Source organism: Salarias fasciatus, chromosome 7, assembly GCF_902148845.1.
Source record: "Salarias fasciatus chromosome 7, fSalaFa1.1, whole genome shotgun sequence".
NCBI lineage: Eukaryota > Metazoa > Chordata > Actinopteri > Blenniiformes > Blenniidae > Salarias > Salarias fasciatus.
The window spans coordinates 4,580,580-4,600,467 of NC_043751.1; the positions used below are offsets into that span (position 1 = coordinate 4,580,580).

The 19,888-nt window shown below is 42.8% G+C and overlaps 1 protein-coding gene across 2 annotated transcripts in view; it reads right to left on the reverse strand.

Annotated features, from left to right (window-relative positions):
- peak1 (pseudopodium-enriched atypical kinase 1) overlaps positions 1-10,474 on the reverse strand; it is a 104,348-nt gene extending 93,874 nt beyond the window's left edge. The window contains exon 1 of one of the 2 annotated variants that reach the window (XM_030096611.1): positions 10,375-10,474. The gene's annotated coding sequence lies outside the window, so the exon portion shown is untranslated. Of the gene's footprint in view, positions 1-6,097; positions 6,202-10,374 lie in introns of those variants that run through there. The other variant, XM_030096612.1, reaches the window with a different exon arrangement.
- Between the last annotated feature and the right edge of the window lie 9,414 nt (positions 10,475-19,888).

Here is a 19,888-nt window from a genome sequence, read left to right on the forward strand (position 1 = left end):
ACAAGCACTCGCGGAGCCCTTTTCCTAACTCAAACAAATACTTGTGCAAATGCATCACCACAGATCGATCTTCCCAGAGATTATCCTTCCATATATGGACTTTAATTGAGCACAGAGGCGGCTAAGATGAGAGAGCACATGCAGACATTCACAACAACAGGGAGAGGGGGGAGCGCTTTGTCAGTAGGGGTTCTGTAACTCTATCCAGCAACATTAATCTGATGCAAAAGGCGCGGTATCAGTCAGCGAACCCGCTGCGGCGTTAGCCATGAGACCACGCTGGTGCCAACGCTCCCCAAGATCAAACGGCTGCACTGAGGAGCGCTGCTGGTGCAGGGGATTTTTCTCCACCTGTCCCAGAAATGCATGATGACAGAGTCGGAGATGTGTGCATGTGCAGGTGTGCACACGTGCTGGGTGGCCCCAAGTGCATGTGACGACACAACACTTCCTCTGCCATGTCAACGGTACAATTTTTGCCGATATTTTTTTTTTTCTTTCTTTTTAGGTATGAGCTCCATTACGGATTGACACACAACAGATTTTAAACCCATTTAAATACATTCAGCTGTTTCTTGTGACTCCATTACACACACAATAGCTGTGATTACATGGACAGAAATAACCGTGAAGACATTTTATACTGCTGGTCTCTGTAACGTATCGTGACCACATGATGCCACAGATTCCTAACAAGGGCAACGTTACTTCACTGTTTGAAAAGAAGTTTCAAATGTTTCAAAAGAAATGCAACGCGTTCACTTGGCTGAGCTCACAAATCCATCTTCAATAGCAATGGGCTTCTGGGTAAGACTGGATGTGCAACCGTGTGAGCATGCCAATGGAGCAACATCACAAGGCAAAAACTTTCCAATGATTTCACCAAAACTGAAGAAAAAATGGCAATGTCAACAAAGCTAATGATTCCAGTTATGGATATAAAAATGAGACAATCAGACACACGAACGCAACACATTTGACACCAGCTGGTACAATTACAGCAGAACAATATCCAAACAGCTTCGATAACACAAATTACAGAGTGTTTTTAAACTGAAATTAATTAGAATACTTTAGTAAAAGAAGCACACATTCTACTAAAACGCTAGATGAGCTTTCATGTGGTTTAGCATGAAGCTGCATGCTCCTCATGTGTATTACATACTAAAGCTAATGCATGTTTTGCATGTAGCTACATAATAGCATCAAACTGATGAGTTTTAAATATGTCAAATGGTAATTTACAAGATTCAATTAAAGCCTAGATTCTCGCGCTGCAGTCCTGCAATTACTTTCAGTTGCCTGAAGACAGCAATGTTCCAGAACCCCTTTGAAGAGCAACACACCCATGGGCAATCACAGTTATGCAAGTGTGATTGCCAATAAAGCAACGAGGCAGCCGAATGGTGAGAAGGATAACCTTGTTATTGCAAAACTAGCAAAGATATTATCCTTTGCGTGTAAAAACATTTGCTATGATGCTTCAGTTTCATCATTTCTTCACAGGCCAAAACACTGCGAGAAGACTTCCAGTTCGCTCAAATCAGTGGTTCCCTGGGGCCCGGGATCCCCTCAAGGGGCCCGAAGTCTTTCCTGCTCAGATACCGTCAAGCTTAGATTTGCAAATGTCAATGAAAAACAGCAGACCTGGGAATATGCCCGTTTGTTTTATTGTGAGGCCCCTGATTTTATAAGATGGTGCAAGACAGAGCGCATTTCCTTGCAATCCCAGCCCCTTTGACGCGACAATGTCTTAAAGTGAAAACGAACTTTCGTTGTGTTTCGGATCTTTGTTTCTATGACAACTGCTTTAGAAGTTTTGAAAACTGTGGTTGCTGTAAATTTATTCCCCCCATGTGTTTGTGCTCCGCTCTCTTTAGAATTTAGCAACACTTCAACAAAGAATATATAGTACTTATGACATTATCATCTGGATCAGATGTGAATACGTTTTTTTTTTTTTTTTTTTTACATACACCAGATACTCAGGGAGCCTATGTGACAAACAAATAAAGCTTGACTGTTTATATCGTCCTGTTCTAAGTGTATATGTGTGCGTGGTTGTATTACAAAAACACAGCAAAACGTTGTGGCCTGGCATGCAAAGAGCAGTGTTTTCAGCATTTCTGGCATTTGAAACATTGCTGGCCGACCGGGAAACTTTACTGAAATGAAAACAGTTATGGTTCAGCGAGTTAGTTAGTTAGCCAGTTAGCTTTGTGTAGTTTACAGTTCAGAGGACAGAAAACAGGAATCTATTGGACAAAGGTCGTGTAAAAACACAATACCTGTCTTTTCTTTACACAACCAAGACAAAAAATGAGAATATTTCCCTCGGGGGAATGGTGACATTGAAATTGGCAAAGTAAATTCATAAAATGGTCCAAGACTCCAGGAATCCTGTGCATCCAATCGTAAATACATCTATGGTATTTGATCTCCGCTGATTATTGGTGGCAGAATTCATTAAACAAAAACAGAAAACAGTCTTCTGACAAAACAAAATGACACCAGTATGCTGCACATTTCCTGCCAGCTGTTGTTCTTACAGATTTGAGGTTAAGCATGAACAGACATGCTAAAGCCGTAGCATGAAAGTCTGGTTTTGGTGAATTCCTAGCCACAGCTAGGATAAATTATTAACTGGACTGGGCGTGTGAAGATTTTTGTTTCTAAAGCATTAGTCAGTTTTCTGTGGGAGTATGATTTGGCCTCATTGTTGCTGGAGTGTGTTGTCATTGAACCACTCATATTTTTCCTCAGTGTTGTCAAGTGACTCAAAACCACCACAAGAACCAGACTTTTTGCCTTAGGTCTCATTTTCTCCATCATACTTTCCTCATTTTTAAACATTTTCTAAAAGCGAGTACTCTGTGCTGTCCTGTCCCAGGAAAACGATAACATGGCAGTATAAGCAGAACGAGCGCACATTATCCATCCCAAGAACACCCTGGAGAGCATTCACTGGTATTCCTAGCAGCCTAGTTTTCTATACCCTGTGCCAAAAAATCCAATAAGGACCCAAAGGTCAAGTTAATAGGACCAAAAATCCCGAAGCAGACTTTCACTACTCGGTTTAGCTCATGGAGCAATGAAGCCACTTAACAGGGCTAAGTCCACAGTGGACTTCTGCTTTGCACCTCGCAGAACATTGAAGAGTGTCGGCCAAGATAAGAGTGCTGACCTTCTCGCCTGCAGCAGGGATAAAATTTACAGCAGCTACAAGTAGGTCACCTAATGGATCGTTGTTTTCATTGAAGGGACGCACTCCCGGCTCCCCTGCCGGATTGCTCAATGCTACATGTGCCTCTCTCAGAACTCTTATTTACGCTACCAAAATCAAAGAGAAGTCCAGATCAGTGATTCCCCAATGACATACCGCAGCCAGACCCTCCAACCACCAACCATGCAGTCTTTACAGCCTACCTGTCCCCTACAGGACAATATCCATCACTCAGCAAATAACCGATTTAGAAAAAGCATCAAATGAACATAATGGAAACACTTAAAAAATGTATATAATCTTTGCTCTTCGTAGTCAAGAATCCATAAATATTAAGCAAAGCAAATATTCTTTGTCGGTCGTCCGGAAAAAACTCCTGCCTCTTCAGATTTGTTGCAGCAATAAGTACTTGGGATACCGTGAGCAGTTCAAGAGACGGCAACTTGTGATCTTTCCTGGGAGTCAGAGAAATAACAGAACCTATGAGGCCTGGAATGCTCTGCAGCTGGAACGAACCCCTGTAGGAGTCTTCACATGCAGCCTCTGGTTTCAGGGTCAGGGAGTCCACTGCAGGCCGGGCCGTAGGTGCTGCGTTTGAATGGCCGTGCACAGAAACTGCTTTTCAAGGCTCCAATAAGGAATACATTTAGGCCAAGTCCGGGTAAAGTAAATCAGCTAACTTTGTCAAGAGTTAAATATATTCTGCATGAGTGGGGTTGATAGCAGGTTTGAGGACAGTAAATCTAGTCCGACTCAGACGTGCGCCAACAGTTCGCTTTCCACTGACGGCCAAACGCAGCAGCTAATGTCATCTCCAACAGGGCCCACATTAATCTGCGATAAAGCAAGTCATCGCAGTGCTTTTTACAGGCAGACATACAGGTAATACGTCTGGAGTATGTCAACCGTGAAGAGGCCTTGCGTCACCGCTGGCCCCGGTTCTGCTTTATGGACCCCACAGGACGACAGCGAGGGCAGGAGCCGACCATCCCACTCCCACGATCCAGTTCCAGAGGAGAATATCTGACATCATTAAATCACCGGGCTGAGCAGCTTTGGCCCATTAAATGGGTTTGGGATGTGCTGAATAGCTGAACTCTGCCTGCCCTGTGAGGAGCAGACGCTCTTTTAAATCACGCGCTTTGGTGAAAGGACGAAGTTTGACAAGGACTTAGAAGTGACATCCAGTCATTAAGAGCCATCACCTCTGCTCTGGGTCCTCGTCTGTATGCACGTCCAACCAACTGCAACACAGAGGGTTGCTGAAGTAATGAGAGGCCAAACTTTGTTTCCAACTAATCCTGCCACACATCGGTTCCCTCACACTGGAATTACAGTCGGTCAGATATGAGCATTTCCACTCCGAGCTCGAACCGCTGTTGATTAATGAACGTTTCAAATGCGCCGTGGCTAAATAATCGCCTCCGCTGCATTAACAGCTCATTAGACTCCCACTTCCAAGGTCAGCGCCTAACTAACAGCTTATCGGCAGGGGCTTAGCCTTGAGTTTCCCAGATAATCACAAGTATTCGCAAAGTCAACATTCCTTGCACGGTCAAACAAATACTGTGAAGACAAAATAAATGGATTGGCCACATGGAAAATAAAACCATTGCAGTAAGTATTAGTAGAAACTAATATGTACGAATGATCTAAATAATATCTCAAATATTGACTGAGAACTAAGTTTTGCCAAGTTGACTAAAGCTGTTCAACTTCTGAGTGGAGAAATAATCACCTGCACCAATCCTAAGAAAGAAATCTTGAGTGTCTCGCACACACGAAGCAAAACCAGACAAGAGCACGACCCCTCCGGCTTGATACGAGATCTGAATGCTGCTCCGATCCACTCCTTCATCGTCTACTGTTAAGCTGCACTGACAGTGAGAGCGCTTAACAGAAGTGGCACTGGTGAGGCGTCTCAAACTGAATTGAAAGTGCCTGTGGCTTTATCTGTCTACAAGCTGTGTCATGGGTCACCCCGACACAAAAACCACAACACAAATACAAAAGTCACAACACAAACGAAAACTTACAGTGGATTGTTTTTGCTGACAGACTGACTGTTTCGAAAAGGAAACTTTGAGAGGAATTCTGACAGAAACACTGAGATATAAGATTTCTTTTCAAATATCACTTGGCAACCTGTCATGCAGTCCTCTGGTTCACTTACTATTGAAACCACTAATAAACTTCTTGCATAACTTTAACAGCCTGTTGCCAGTTCTCTGCTGTTGTGACTTTTGTGGTCAGATTTCTGCTTTTGGCAGTGTGGTGACCATCCTGGGCCACAACATTCATTATGTTATCACAGAATTTAATTTGAAACCACTAATGTGCTGGAGATATTTCACAACACATGCGGAGGACTCCTGCAGGCCTGCGGTTCATTTTAATTTGTCCTGACGTCTTCCCACCTGGATGACTCACATGACATTACCCTGACTTTTTGGTAGGTGCAATGTTGTTGCCTGATCGCTGTATAATGTACTCGGTGTAAGCCACGACCTGCAGCTGCCAGGATGAATTATGTCAAGACCGCAGTTCCCGAGACAAAACATGGCTGGGCTCCGGCTCTGTCTTGATTGCGAGGAGAGCTGAACTTTTTAGAGATGGCTCCCAGCCCGTGCTGCACTTCATCGGGCTCCGCTGACCTTCGACAATCTGCCACGGGTTGTTTCCGGGGTAACTATGCGATCACATGACTAATGGGCTGACCCTAAATTACATTTGTTTACTGAAATCCTGACTCCCATGACACATTTGTGGGGCAAAGATAAATCAAAACACGGTGATTAACCCGCTATCTTGACTGCTGTCCTGACACCAGGCCCCGTTTGAGTGTGTTTGTGACATTCAGGTCACACCTGTTACCTCAACTGATCCCCGGCTCAGGGAAAACGTGGAGAGGTCAGGGGTCGGGCCGGTCATGTGACACTTCCTCCACAGATCTCTTCTGGGGTTTAGACATACACATGCTTTCTGTCAGGGAAGAAATCACGTATTTATCTACAGAGAAAAGGTTTGTGAGCTACCAATATCATGTTGTGCATCAAAGCTGATGGAAATAGTTTAAGACTCGCTCCTAACACAAGCTCATCGGCAGTAATAGATGTTCTGAAGGTTGCAAATTTCAGCCAAATGTAGAAAAATTGCACTTTTCCATAAAAATAAACAGAAAGAAACAATAAACATCCTAAATAAACAGTGATTAACAGTGAAATGAAGAATAGTGAAACACAATCAGTACATGACCAGCAGGCCGAGCTCTGCCTGAGACAAACTGATTCATTGGTTGCGTTTGACCAGTCAAGACTGAATACTGGACCTTTTTCAAGATCACCTTTAAGACAAACAACGGGAAGTTTGATATTTGATATTTAATGTGTTTTAGCACTGGAGATATGAACGATTGGCTAAATGATTAACCATCCATGCCCTTGATAGTTGAAATATTTAACTTATTTTGTGCTTTACGCACCAGACTGCTTCTGCCCTGTAGCCCCCATCACACACTACCCCCCACCCCCCGCCAGACTGAACAGACAGCAGTTTTCTAACAGTAAGGTGATCAGACAACGTGTGCATGTCTAAGCTAAAGAAGTGAATCATTAGTTTTTGAAACATGTTTAACTGTTGCACACATTCCAGTGCATCGTCTAACTTTAATTAAGAGACCAGACTCGGTTTCGTCGACAGCTGCCGCTGACACCCACTCAGCAACCAGATCAGGTACACTTCTGGTTCACTGATCTTTCTGAAAAAACACAAACAAGTTTCATCCAGATCAGCAAGCAGCATGTTCTGAGCCCTGCAGTTCCATGGCAGGCCTCCGGGCCGATACGTCATCCATGACATTCGCAGAAGGAGCCGATTGTCACGGAAAAGGTAATATATGTCACATTCATGTCATCTGCTGACCACCTGCAGCAAACACAAAAGGCAAAAGGACCACTGACCTGCTTTTGACAATTCCCAAGGAAGGACAAAAGTCAAAATACTTGAATCATTTCAGCTCATTTGCCAGAGCCATCAGACTTTATCTGCATAACTTCCTCACGCTGTGAATCACGAGTCCTCCCACTGCTCTCCTGAAAGAATGTCAGGTATGTCTCCAGCTCGGAAATCTAGGAAGTATTCCAACTAATATTTGTCCCGCGGACTTCAGGGGGATGCACATCCGCAGGGCACTTATCAGGGATCCGAAATCTCTGCAAATCCCCCCCCCCCCCCCCCCCCCCCCCCCCAGCCGGCCTGCTTGAAGCAGGTGAAGAAGTAACAATGTCGGGCGCTGGGCTCTGTTGACACTGTCAACCTGCGAGCGGTAATCACAACAGCAGGATTGAGCAAGTGAAAACAAGAAGCGAGGACGGCGGCACGCGGTCCCACATGAGTGCACAAAGTGGAGCTCATTAAAGAAGGAATTAAGACCTCACCTGCGGGTCCACTCAGAGAAGCTGTGTGTGAGATATCCGGCGCTACGTGCTGCAGTTCGAGCATGTTAATTCACAGGCAGGACCGCAGAGAGGCCGCATCCTCAACACGGCTCCAAAACAAACGGCTGAGGGTCGATGTAGAGCAGCTCGTTTATGTAAGAGAAGTGCGCCGCTGCGGAGGTCTGATCAGAATGGTTTATCATGTGGGACGGTGCAGGTCGTCTGTTGGGGTGTGAGGGGGGGGGATTCCCATCCTTTAAACCTGTTTAAAGGTGACACATGGAACGGGCTCTACAGCTCAACGTTAAGTCGGTATGCACAATCACAATATCTGTATTAAAACCGTGCTTCGACTGCTCACTGCCTGCCTCTTGAAAATAGGTCAAAAAACTAAACACAATGCACTTTTCATAACCCCTGTTAAGCCTTTTATGATCAGAGCGATAGGATTTATTTAGGTTTTTCTACACTCTGTTTTATACTTTTTTGTAATCTCATGCACAGTATGATTTTTTTGGTGACATTAATTTGTAATTTCAGAAAACCGCACATTAATTCAGCGATTTTGAAAAACCATTTTTACCTGTTATTTGCAAGTGTTGCAGCACTGGTGTGAAAGACTGAAGCAGACATCTGCACCCACTTACCTGCAGATAAAATGAAGAGTCCTCTGTAGAGGAATTCACACATTATCACAAGGAGCCACTGACAGATGCAGATAGAAAATACAAAGTTTTTTGGGGAATTCACAGACAGTTTTAACTCATCTCTCTTGACTGAGCATCACACAATGTGATATAATTCTTAGAATATGTTATATCAGGCAGAAATGTTCTCTGCAGTTTCACTTCAAAGTCATTAGGAGCTCATAACAACCACATGCTGATGGTACTCGTGTAAACTGCATTATTGATGAAGGAGAAAAACCACCGCTGGGTGACAACTGTAGGAGTGGCTTTACACCGTCGCATTAATCACACAGTAACAAAATAGCTTTTGATGAAGTGAAAAATAATCTGTTATAGTTATAAAAGAGAAAATAACAGTATGGTGGAGAAATGTTCATAAACTGTCAGAACAATAAATGGACTGACCACAAAAGTGTCATTTTTGAGTATTAATTCAGAAGCGATTTATGATTTTAGAAGCAGAGGAGTAGAAAACAGCGTGGCACGATGGGGTAGTGGTGAGTTCTCACATCCTTGGTTCAGGTGCTGGTTGGGGTGCCTTACTTTAGAGTTTTGCATGTTCTTCCTTTGTGTACATGAGTTTTTTTTTATTTTCCTGTGGTTTACTACCCTAAAACATGCTTTTTAGACTAATTTGGTGACCCAGATGTGAATGTAGGCTTGCATGTTATCAAGTGTTGAGTATTGCATTAACATGATATGCAAAGAACATAAATGAAAGATGATTCTCGAGTCTCTGTGCTTTCACATTCGTCTGCCTCCTCCTCATCTATCATGTGCATCTGCAGTTCCAGAGAGCACCGTTTGTTTTCGGCTATTTTCGGCTTGATTTTTGAGCCCCTATGGCCACAAGTTATGAAATAATAAGTGCTCTCAATAGAAATGTTTTGAACAGAGAATGTCACACTTTTCTGTTTCTTCCAGTTGATCCTTTCATCTTCATATTTCTGCAATTTTGAGCTTGCACAGCTTGAATGCTTACAAACAGTTTACCTTGGATCGCTCAAACTTTTACAATATTACAAACTGCTATTGTAACAATGAGTATTAGTACTGAGCAGTTCCATACCTGTCTGTCATATTAGAGACAATGCTGGCATTTTTCTGAAAAAAAAAAAAAAAAAAATTTTATCACAGACTTTTAAAATCCCATTTCTTCAACCTGTGTATTGATTATCAGTGTGTCACCTATGTAATCATTTGTTTTATTTAGATTTTATAGCCTGAAGGAACAAATGACATTCACCAGTATCATAATGAGAGTGGACATTCTGAACGGAATAAAGCCAAATAACATTGCAGCTGATCGATAATTTAGACAACTGTAATTGAGTTGGATCTTCAAATGATTTTTAATGCTACTGTTATAGAATAACTTATGATATTGGATCAAATACACTGTATTACACTGAAAAAGGCCAACATTACTACTATTCAAAATCACAGTTGTTCCAGTGTTGCTTTGACTTGTGATCCACTCCTTGTGTGTGTGGGAATGTTTGTCAGGGAGTCTTGCTGTGTTTGTTGTTGTATAAACAACTTTATCGGGTCGGATTTGTGCCATAAAAAGAGGAAAGTTGATCGATCGCCGGACCGTTTTCACTCCTCGGCCACATTAGATGCAGGTCTGGGCGGGTGACCCCTCTCGGGTGGACCCTGGGACCCCCCCCCCCCCCCGGGACCCCCTGCTCCACACCGAGCCGTGCTGACTAACTTTAGCCGTTGTTCAGCGGTGACCCAGCCCCGGGCTCCCTCCGGAGCTCTGACAGCGGCAGCCGCACGCTCCCGCCGCCGCGTCCCTGCGACCAGCGGCCGGCAGCGCGAGCAAACTTCTCCGCTCCGCGCAAATGTCACGTTTCACCGCAAACGGCGAGCCTCGCGGTTCCCCCTCCCGCCGCTCCCTCCACCATACTGCAGGACGACCTGGAACTTCACCCGGGGGAAGCTGGCGAGACTTGTGGCTGAGACACTTTCAATTTCGGGGGAGCGGAGAGGAAAGAAAACCGCTCCGCTAACTTTTACTCACCGTTTTCCGGACGCTCTCCGCCTCCCGCTCCGCGCCGAACGCGTCCCCGCTGCAGTAAAATCCCGCTTTGGACAGGCTCGTCCCGGGCAGGAAGACGGTGGAAACCCTGAGTGAGCGAGGAGTGGAGCCGTCTCTCTCTCTCTCTCTCTCTCTCTCTCTCTCTCTCTCTCTCTCTCTCTCTCTCTCTCTCTGCGTGGCTCCTTTTTTCCAGCAGGCTGCCGCGGGAGCGCGCGCACCGGGATACTGGGCTGGCCACGGAGCGGCGGGAGCGCGCAATTTACGAGGGGCACCAAAAGAACCGGAGGACGAGAAAACAAAACAGAAACATTCCACCTCAGAATATTCATCATAAATAAAAAACTTAAGATAAAAAAAAAAGTTTGTCTCAACTTTTGTTGGTTGCAGCTAGCAAATTGTTTTCTTTATGCGTGATAATTCCATTGATAATTCCAGTAGCACACAGAACATGACACGTGCAAATAACGGAGCCATTATGTGCGCAGTGCAATCGACCGAGAAAAAATAAATATAAATAAATACTTTTTTAATGAATTTTCATTTATATATTCTATACTCAGTTATCTGGAATTAACTTATTTATCTCAAAATACATGTTTATACACATATATGACAAATATGTCTACTTCGACATGTCAGTTCATTTGAAAAGGGGGAAAGAAGAAATATGACTTAATCCTACTTCAAATCACATGTTATGATCATCCTGCTTCCTGAGCAGTGTTGGACAAGTTTCTTTTAAAAAGTAATTATAGTTACTAGTTACAAAAGTCACAGAACTGAAGAGAGACACAGGTTACAGTATTCATAATTAAGAATTTTATATAAGTTGTAATGTTTGCTGATTGCCATGATCTACCATGTTTCATTCACTGGCATTAAACTGCTGTGTGGCGTGATACTTCTGTGTTAAAATGTGCTGCAAGTACTGTATTTGTATTGTTTCTAAACCATGTGTGTTTGGAAAAGACAGCTCAGAGATGTGTGGTACAAAGCTGTAATGGTTATTGAAAAGTGTTGAGTGCAGTCATCCCAGGGATAATAACCACTGGGAAAAAAAGAGGGAAATCCCCTCCTTCTCCTCCTCCTCCTCCTCCTCCTCATCCTCCTCAAAATGCTGCTTTCAGGTCCTAAATGTGATGATATATCCACAGAATTACATTATCCCTAATTTGATGTGAGAACTGATTTTTTTTTTTTTTTTGTCCTTAATCTTAAAAGAGTGATCCAGTAAAAGTTTGTGAAAGTCACAACTCTCTGTTGATGGGAATTCCTTGATATTCTCAATCTGAAAGTTCATGTGAGAAACCTGAAGGCATGAGGAGGAGGAGGAGTTGAGCCAGAGGTTGACATGTGGGGATGACTCAAGTTTTTTCTTTTCTTTTTTTTTTTTTTTAAACACATTCCATTCATTGTTTCCTCCTCCTCGTTGCCCGGGTCCCGGGCACAGAGGCCAAGGATTTTCCAGGGCATCAGGAGGGTGGAGGGGAGGGAGGATGAAGAGGAAGAGGAAGGATGACTCTCATTTTCCTTTTCTTTATTATTTTCACTAAGCTTGGCGAGCAATTCTCTTCTTCTGTCCAGCTGAGTAATCACAAAACCAGGGCGGATGCTTTCATCACATACTTTGCCGTTTGTGTGATTTAAGAGCGAAAAGTTGCTAAGTTTCAGCACAGTGATTAAGAAAAGTGTTGACTTACTGAATAAAGAAGGATATGACACACCAGTGAATGACACACTCCAGCACACAGACAGACCCAAACACAACATGAGTTCATTAGGTCTGAATGAGAATATCAACAGATTGCATTTCATTACCAGACCGTGACCGCAGACTGGCTCCTGGTCAGCAACAGGACTGATTCTCTACCAATCCTGCGGGTTGGGACTCAAAAGTGGGTCTGTTTTCAGTGGATCACAGGTCTTTGTTCCAGCATTGATTACTTTTGATTACTGATAACAACTTGTATTGTTTCCTTGACAACCACCATTTTACACCATAGAGAAAGACCAATAAAGTCCGTTCATGTGCTTATTGAGCATGGCGAAACACAGGCATAATGACAAGTTTATTTTATAATTGTAAGCAGTTGAGTCTGTTTAATGACTGAGTTTGGCTTTTAATCAAAATGCATTTAATTAAGCAGGGAATATTCACCTCTAAATGGTCTTTAATCTCCATTTGCTGGTTATTTATCCATTATATTAAAGTTGTTTTTTTGTGTTGGAATAGATTGCTTGATTCTGTGCTGCCTTGAGTCATGTGAAGATGGATGTTATACTCCTGGCACACTCTCATATTTACACTGGCAGGTTAATTTCAGATGAAGAGTGATCCCTATTAATATGCTTTTGTAGAAACCGAAAGTAGCAGTGGCAGCGCACAGCAGGACAAAAGGCTAGCAGATGTTCCATCAGGGATGAAGAGGATGAAGATCTGCTCGATCTCGGGGCATCATCACAGTCTGCTCAATAGTTTTCCATTGTTAGGTTCAGAGTCCATCCACTTGAAATCTTCACAACAGAATCGCCCCGAGGCCACGTGCACATTTGTTTTAGTACAATCAGTTCTTGTATGGGGTTCACATGGAGCCTCAAGGGTCGCGGTGTCAGTACAACTAAAGCTTCGGGCCCGTTGAGATGACAATGACTCAAGTGGAAACTTATTGTTTTTGCCTTTTTTGCTTGAGAAAAGTTTCCTGTTTACACGACAAACTTTTGTATTTCTCTTGACAGAGTCTAAGCATTTTCAAAAAGTTCTGTTTTCCTCTGTTTCCATGGATTTGTGGCGTGAAACACTTTTTAGTTGTTGTGGTAACAGTCACACAAAACGCAGTAAGTTTTCCATTTTCCCTTGAAAACTTTAACCCTAATCTTGACACAGACCTTCAGACAGACCACCAATACTTGAGGCCACATGCAAATTAATGTCAAAAATATAATGCAGTTTGGTTATTTTTTCCTTTTCCAAAGAAGATTTGAGTTGTTTTTACCTCCAGAATATGGGTGAGCTGCTGAATGCAAGAGAAGCATCTGACAGTAATTATGTCCGATTAGGAAAAGCAAGAGAGCGGCAATAAAACCCCTCCTCATTGAATTCTCCTCTGTTCTCCGAGACCTTTAGAGGAGAAACTATTACATCAGACAGCATGCTTTATTTCAAATCATCCGAACAGGACCTGAATAATAGATTACTCTGCTCAGTCACAGAACAAAGTAATTTCTCTTCATGGTGACTCAAAAAGAAAGCTCGGCTCATGAGAAGCAGAGCTCTGTGTGCTTTAGTTCAATACTAAGTTCGCGTCATGCATTAGAGGGGGGGGGCAGCCTGTTGACTTTTTAGAGAAGCAGGCAGCTGTGAGGGGATGGGATGCAATATAGCACCCACTGTGGGTGCAACATGAAAAAACACATCACGGTCACCGTTTCTGCCGCGTAAACGCGAAACTTTTCATGAATGAAAAGGCAAAAAGATTCAATTTCTCTTGAATAATTGAATCATCGTAAACAAGGCTTGAGTTATGAGGTCAAAACAAACCAAGTGAGGCAGGAGAAGAAGAGTTTCCTCTGCAATGTGAAGCGGATGTTTTTGTCCTCAAAGTCAAAATTGGCCATTAAATTAAAAAAAAAGATGTAGCACATACTTGAGCTTTCTATTTGGTGGCTGTTGCTGATGGTCTCCATGGCAATACTGGTACTTCTCTAAACTAAAGACATGCTGCCCCCCCCCCCCTCCCCCCCCCCCCCTCCCCATGTACGACAGGAAATCAATCAATCAACCTTTATTTATACAGCACTTTCCACAAAATGCTTTACATGTTGAAAACAAAGCCCCTCCCGGTCCCGAAAGACATACCTACCACCCCCCGAGTGATAACAAACAAACAGACAGAAAGATGCAGCGGAGCATGGAGAACCAGAGAGGAAACAAATCAGATAGAGCTCTCAGCAGAGGTGGAGGACCTCCACCCAGGCACCAAAGAAGAAGCAATGTCCCCACCCAAGCCGGTGGATTTCTGTGAAAATCTGTAAAAATTATGAAATCAGTTTGCATGTCATCGTAAATTCTACCAATTATCTTCATGGATGTCAGATGGCCACAGCTAAAGCCAGCTTTACTGAGAGCCGAAGGTAGCAGGATTTGTCCATAACAGTGCACCGTATTACAGAGACAAAAAACTATTGAGGACACAGAGGCCGTTAGGTGCCAATTCAGCACATGACGCCTGACTCATCCCCTCTCCTCTGAGTCACTCCCTCCCTCCTCTGGTCCAGGATCTGTGTCTCTCTGCTGGAGCAGGAGCTGGAGCTGGCCCCTCTCTCCTCAACTCCACCTGCTGCCCGCCGGGCAGGACGCCGGCCAACAGAGCAGACGCCAGCCCGCCGACGAGGAAGAAGGTGTTTCTTTGTTACAGCGATACAGCCTGGGCGTGACGGCGTGGCGGCGGGCAGAGGGCAAGAGGAGGGGCGTGATGGGGGCACTGGACCGGGGCCACGCTGTGACTCCGCTCCAACAGTTCAGTCACGTCCTAAAATAGATTTATCATAGGAGACCGATGGGGCGCTCGAAACCGAACAGTAAACATCTGAACCTGAACTCCACTCACAATAAGAAAGCAAGGTATGAGCTGTTACACTTCGCTATTTATAGCTTTTCCTTTTAGTTTCTGTTATTTTACAGCTTTGGGGCAACATCAAAGCAAAAGCGGCTGGAGTTAAGCTCATTATAGAAATGAGCTTTGGGGCTTACTGCACACCGAGCGGCGCACACGTTAAACATGAGCCCACAAGTTAAAAGGTAAACAACTCTAACAAGGTAGGCAGCGCCTCCGCAGGGGGACGCTTGTGTCTGACCGTCAGTGATGGGTACGTTACCTTTAAAAAAATAATTAGTTATCGTTACTAGTTACTTCTTCAAAATATTTATTACAATATTTTGATGGTAACTAATTACTAAGCAAAGTAACTATTGCATTACTTTTAAAGAAATGTTTTAAAACATAAGAATCTGTTCCCCTCTTAATGGAGCTTTAAAATGCATGTTTGATTATTTAATATAAAACTTAATATGTGATCAATGAAATAAATGGACACTTGACAGAATAAATTACAAACAGGAAACAATACTTCAATCTTAATTAATGAGATAAGAAACCAATCAAATGTGATGAATTATTCTGCATCTAATGTAAATATCATTATTTCACATTATGTACTTTCACCTAAATTACTGTGATGTTGTAGTATGTATTCCACAACTCACCATTCAATTCAATTAAACTTCTTTACATAGTGCCAAGGAAGAAACCGAACCTAATGGGGTGGGTGGGTTCCTATATTCAAAATCTCTTGAAAGCACCTTGATTGGGCTACTTAACTGTTTTGGAGATGATCTGCAATGGCAGTTGTTGATCTCCTGTGTTTATGACTTTCTGTGATTCTTGAAATCCACACCTGCAGAGGACAGCGATGCCACGGAGCAATAGCTGTAGACCTCATGCAAGACAACAGGATTTCCACTGAAGCCTTTCCAGACACATCTCAGGGAGGTCTTTGGTTAAAAAAACCCCCAAATTCTAACATTGAACATATTAGAATTTGTTTGAACATCATTCACGTTTCAGTCCAAGAAGGTTTCAGAGTCGCGAGCTTAATAACTTACCTGACACGCCTTCAAACACTACGAATGACGGAAACAGTCTCTGGCAGAAATTGGAAACAGGGCCGTCCTTCACCAGGCTTTCATGGCAGGAGGAGCCGTCTACCAAGGACGCAGCCTTCATATTCAAAAACAACCTGGTTTTTATGGTCTTCAAGGTGTCCTCTGATGATTTGAAGAGATAGTGTCTCAGTGACTTCTGGGTGGCCTTGGAGCTACAGTATCCGGCATGTTTTAGGACATTCTGTGGAAGTTTTCCATTCACCACCTGGTGCACACCATGCAAACAGACCCACAGCGTTTGAAGAGCAGGTCGGTGTGCAGGCAATGGGCTGGCGAGGTTCGATTGAAGTTTCTACATTGAAAAAGTCTCATCAACATGGCAGGCTTCAAAATGAACGGATACTTGAATGGTGGCATTTTCATGTGCAAAAAAAAAAAAATAAAAAAAGACACATGGATAAAAGACAAACTCAGAAAGACTTAAAAATCTGACAAGCTCCGTCTTCAAAAAATTTTCCAAACATGGATTAATAATCTGTGGAATATTAGATTTTTATTGGAGCTTCAAAGTATGAAATTCAATACGTGTTAGACATCCTCGAAACTCACCTTCCAGAACTTTTTGATGCTTTTCTGCCTCCATGTGAGCTCCGAGGTCGCTGCAGCTTTACCAGCAGCTCTGTATGTGCTGCACTCCGACTCACATTTGTCCTGATCAGGACGGTATTGTAGGAGGATGCTCCCTTCCTCCTGGAAGCTGATTTTCTTCCTTTGGTCTTGAAATGTAGAAAAGTGTTACCTCTCCCTTTACGTACTTATTTTAAAAAACTGTTGGTGAATTTTCAGCCATTAAAAACAGCACTACTATATTATAGGCCACTGTGCTCAACATTTCCATGAATGTAATTATTGTTGTATCACAATGAAGAAGCAAACTCTGAACAAGCCTTGTGTTTACAGGGTAAGTGTTTCCCGAGGCTGGCACACCATAAAACACTTTTTTCAAGGAAAATTAATGGCTTTATATGCAGCATAATGTGTAAAATGCAGTAACAGCCGTGTCAAACATAAGACACGAGACCAAAACCGGCCTGTCAGAGAGAGCAATCGAAAAATATTTGTAGTTTTTCTGAACATTAATTTCATGACATAACCAATAAAATTAGGCGATATGCAGATGATAAAAGACTGTTTGATAATTGCAGATATTTAAAAGGTGGACGACTGTTTCATACTGTATTTTCCAGACTATAAGTCACACTTTTCAAAAGTTGTTTGACTGGTCAGGCAGCCTATATATCAAAATACAACAGCACATACTGTCTGGGACTACGAGAAGTCACTGTCTGACAACAGCATGCTGCCACACTGCCACAGAATTACCGCAATGACTGCTTCATAGAATTTCACCTAAAACTGAGAAAACAGAAGCAGAAAGAGTTCAGAGTGAGAAACTTGTGAGGAATTAGAAAAAAAAAAATAACAGAAAGTGTTTGTATGAGGAATAAAATAGAGAATTGTGGGATAAAACAGGCAGAACTGAGGAACAAATTCAGATTGTTCTGGAACAGCAGCTGCTGGACTGGAATTATTAACGCTGCATTTTTTTCTTCTTATGTTTTTGACAGCTTTGACTTATAGTCCAGAAATTGCAGGACTTACAGCCTCCAAATCACGTCAAAACATTCCTTTGTTTTCTGCAAATATTTTTTTTTTACATGTCCGACTCCTTCGGGCTTGGACTTGTCCTTCTGTGCCCCCTAAACTAAAACGAGTTGTTGGAGCGTCCCAGGGCTGTTTCTGTCGAAGCGCACGCCGGTGAGGCAGCCAAACATCTGCTGGGGACATTGTGGAGTTAAAAAGCTTTGACACATGCAGCCATTGTAGGGAGGAAATCTCAGCTGGCAAAAAAGGGAAACGGGCATCAGTGAATGGAAACAGGAAGAGCTCATGATGCCAAATGGAGAACAAATACAGCACTTAGTGACTCCAGGGTTCGTGCAGCACCAGTTGGGTCAGCTCTGGTCGGACAAATAGGAACATTTATCTGAAAATAAAAGCGATTAAGTAAAAAGGATTTGTGGCGCAGCATTTAATTCAAACCGTGTTCCGTTTGTGTCAATATGACTTGAGTGGGAACATTTCAGACAACATGCAGCAGCGACTCGGCTGACTTCGGCAGTCTGAAACTTTCGGACTCCACACGTCAACTGGAAGGAAATAAGCTTCGGCGCCAACAAAGTTACAGCAAACAGTGAAGTATTAGAGCGGATTAGCTTCATACTTCTACGGATACAGAAGGATCGACTTCAAAAACGGGGCTTTCACAAGTTAATCGTTTTCCTAGTTTGCCAAATCAGTAACTGGAAAAGCAGTTAGTCGGACACATCAGACTGCTTTCCTTAGTATTTACACAACAGTTTCATAACGCTGATTTCCAGAACTTCAGTGACTGTTCATCACCAAAATTCATAGCAACCTTGGTTTATTATGTTCAGTTTGAAATGGATTAAATTGCTTTCAGCCAATCCACAAATCCTAGATTTTTTTCCAAATGACAAAACAGTTAATAAAATGAACGACGTCTGGTAAAAAAAACAAAAAGCAGTTTTGCTCTGCCGTTCCAGACTGCGATCTGCTTTGATTTTATCCTTGAGAAGTGCCTGCACGCTGACGGGACTCCACCTGCAGCATATTAATGGATTGGTCACACTTTAGTGAGGAACACATCTGCTTATATAAGGTTTCTAAATGAGCGTAAACTTTAAGCTCGGTGGCCCAAATAGCCCAAAAGTTGGAAAGGACACCGGGCTGCCTGGCTGAGTGAGGTTTCCAGTAAAGGGCCTCAGGTAGGAAGACCAAACAAGAACAAGAGGACAAAACTTCTCTGGAATGAACAGAAAAAGCTGAACTCTTTGTGTGGGAGCGTGCAGGACTATTTCCAGTTTTCCACTGCAGAGTCCAGACTCACTGTGGATTTACTGTCTTGAATCAGGTTCAGATTGCATGAAAACGCAACAAAAAAAACAGACACTTGACGATTTCCCTCATGCCTACACAAAAAAGTTGATTTCCCATGATGCTTGGTCGTTCCTGCAGTAAAGCACGGCGGCGGCATCATCACACTTCTCCGTTGGAGTTCCTGTAAAACTGTTCACATTTTACAGAGAACTTTAGACTTAAGACTTTAGGCAGAAATACATGCTACGGCCAAAAACTATGTTTTGAGTTACTATTTCACTTAACTCCTGTTTAACTCTTCAGATGACTGTTGAATTCAGTCCTGAATATACTTCAGCTTCAATCTCCCCACATGCCATCCTGTTCATGATTATTTTATAAATTGTGTTCAATTGTTCACTTTTCACACGTTACATTTTAACATATTTACATGATGTGTGCTATTCATATAATGTGTACTTCTGTCAACATTCTTATTGATGCATAGAGGTAACAGCACCTGCAATTTCTTTATGATTGTTTCTGTTTCTGTTTATTATTGTAAAGAGACCTTTAAAATGACTTTTTCAGGTAACCAACTTTTATTTTTTGTAAAGTATTCAGTTGGATTGAATGAATTGTGCTCATTATGAATGAATGAAAGTGATGAGAAATCAGTAACCCATATTGAATGACTTACATAATCTGGACCCTGTTTTTGTGGCTCCAGCGGAGCCTGTCTGATGCAGGACATCGGAAAACATCCAAAACCACAGAGGATCTTCCCAAATCCACGAGGACCAGACTTATCGATGCTCACTGAAGATATTTGGGACATTTTTGATTTCTGGCATCTTAATTAGCACATTTTCAGCTGACAGCTCATTGCAGTGT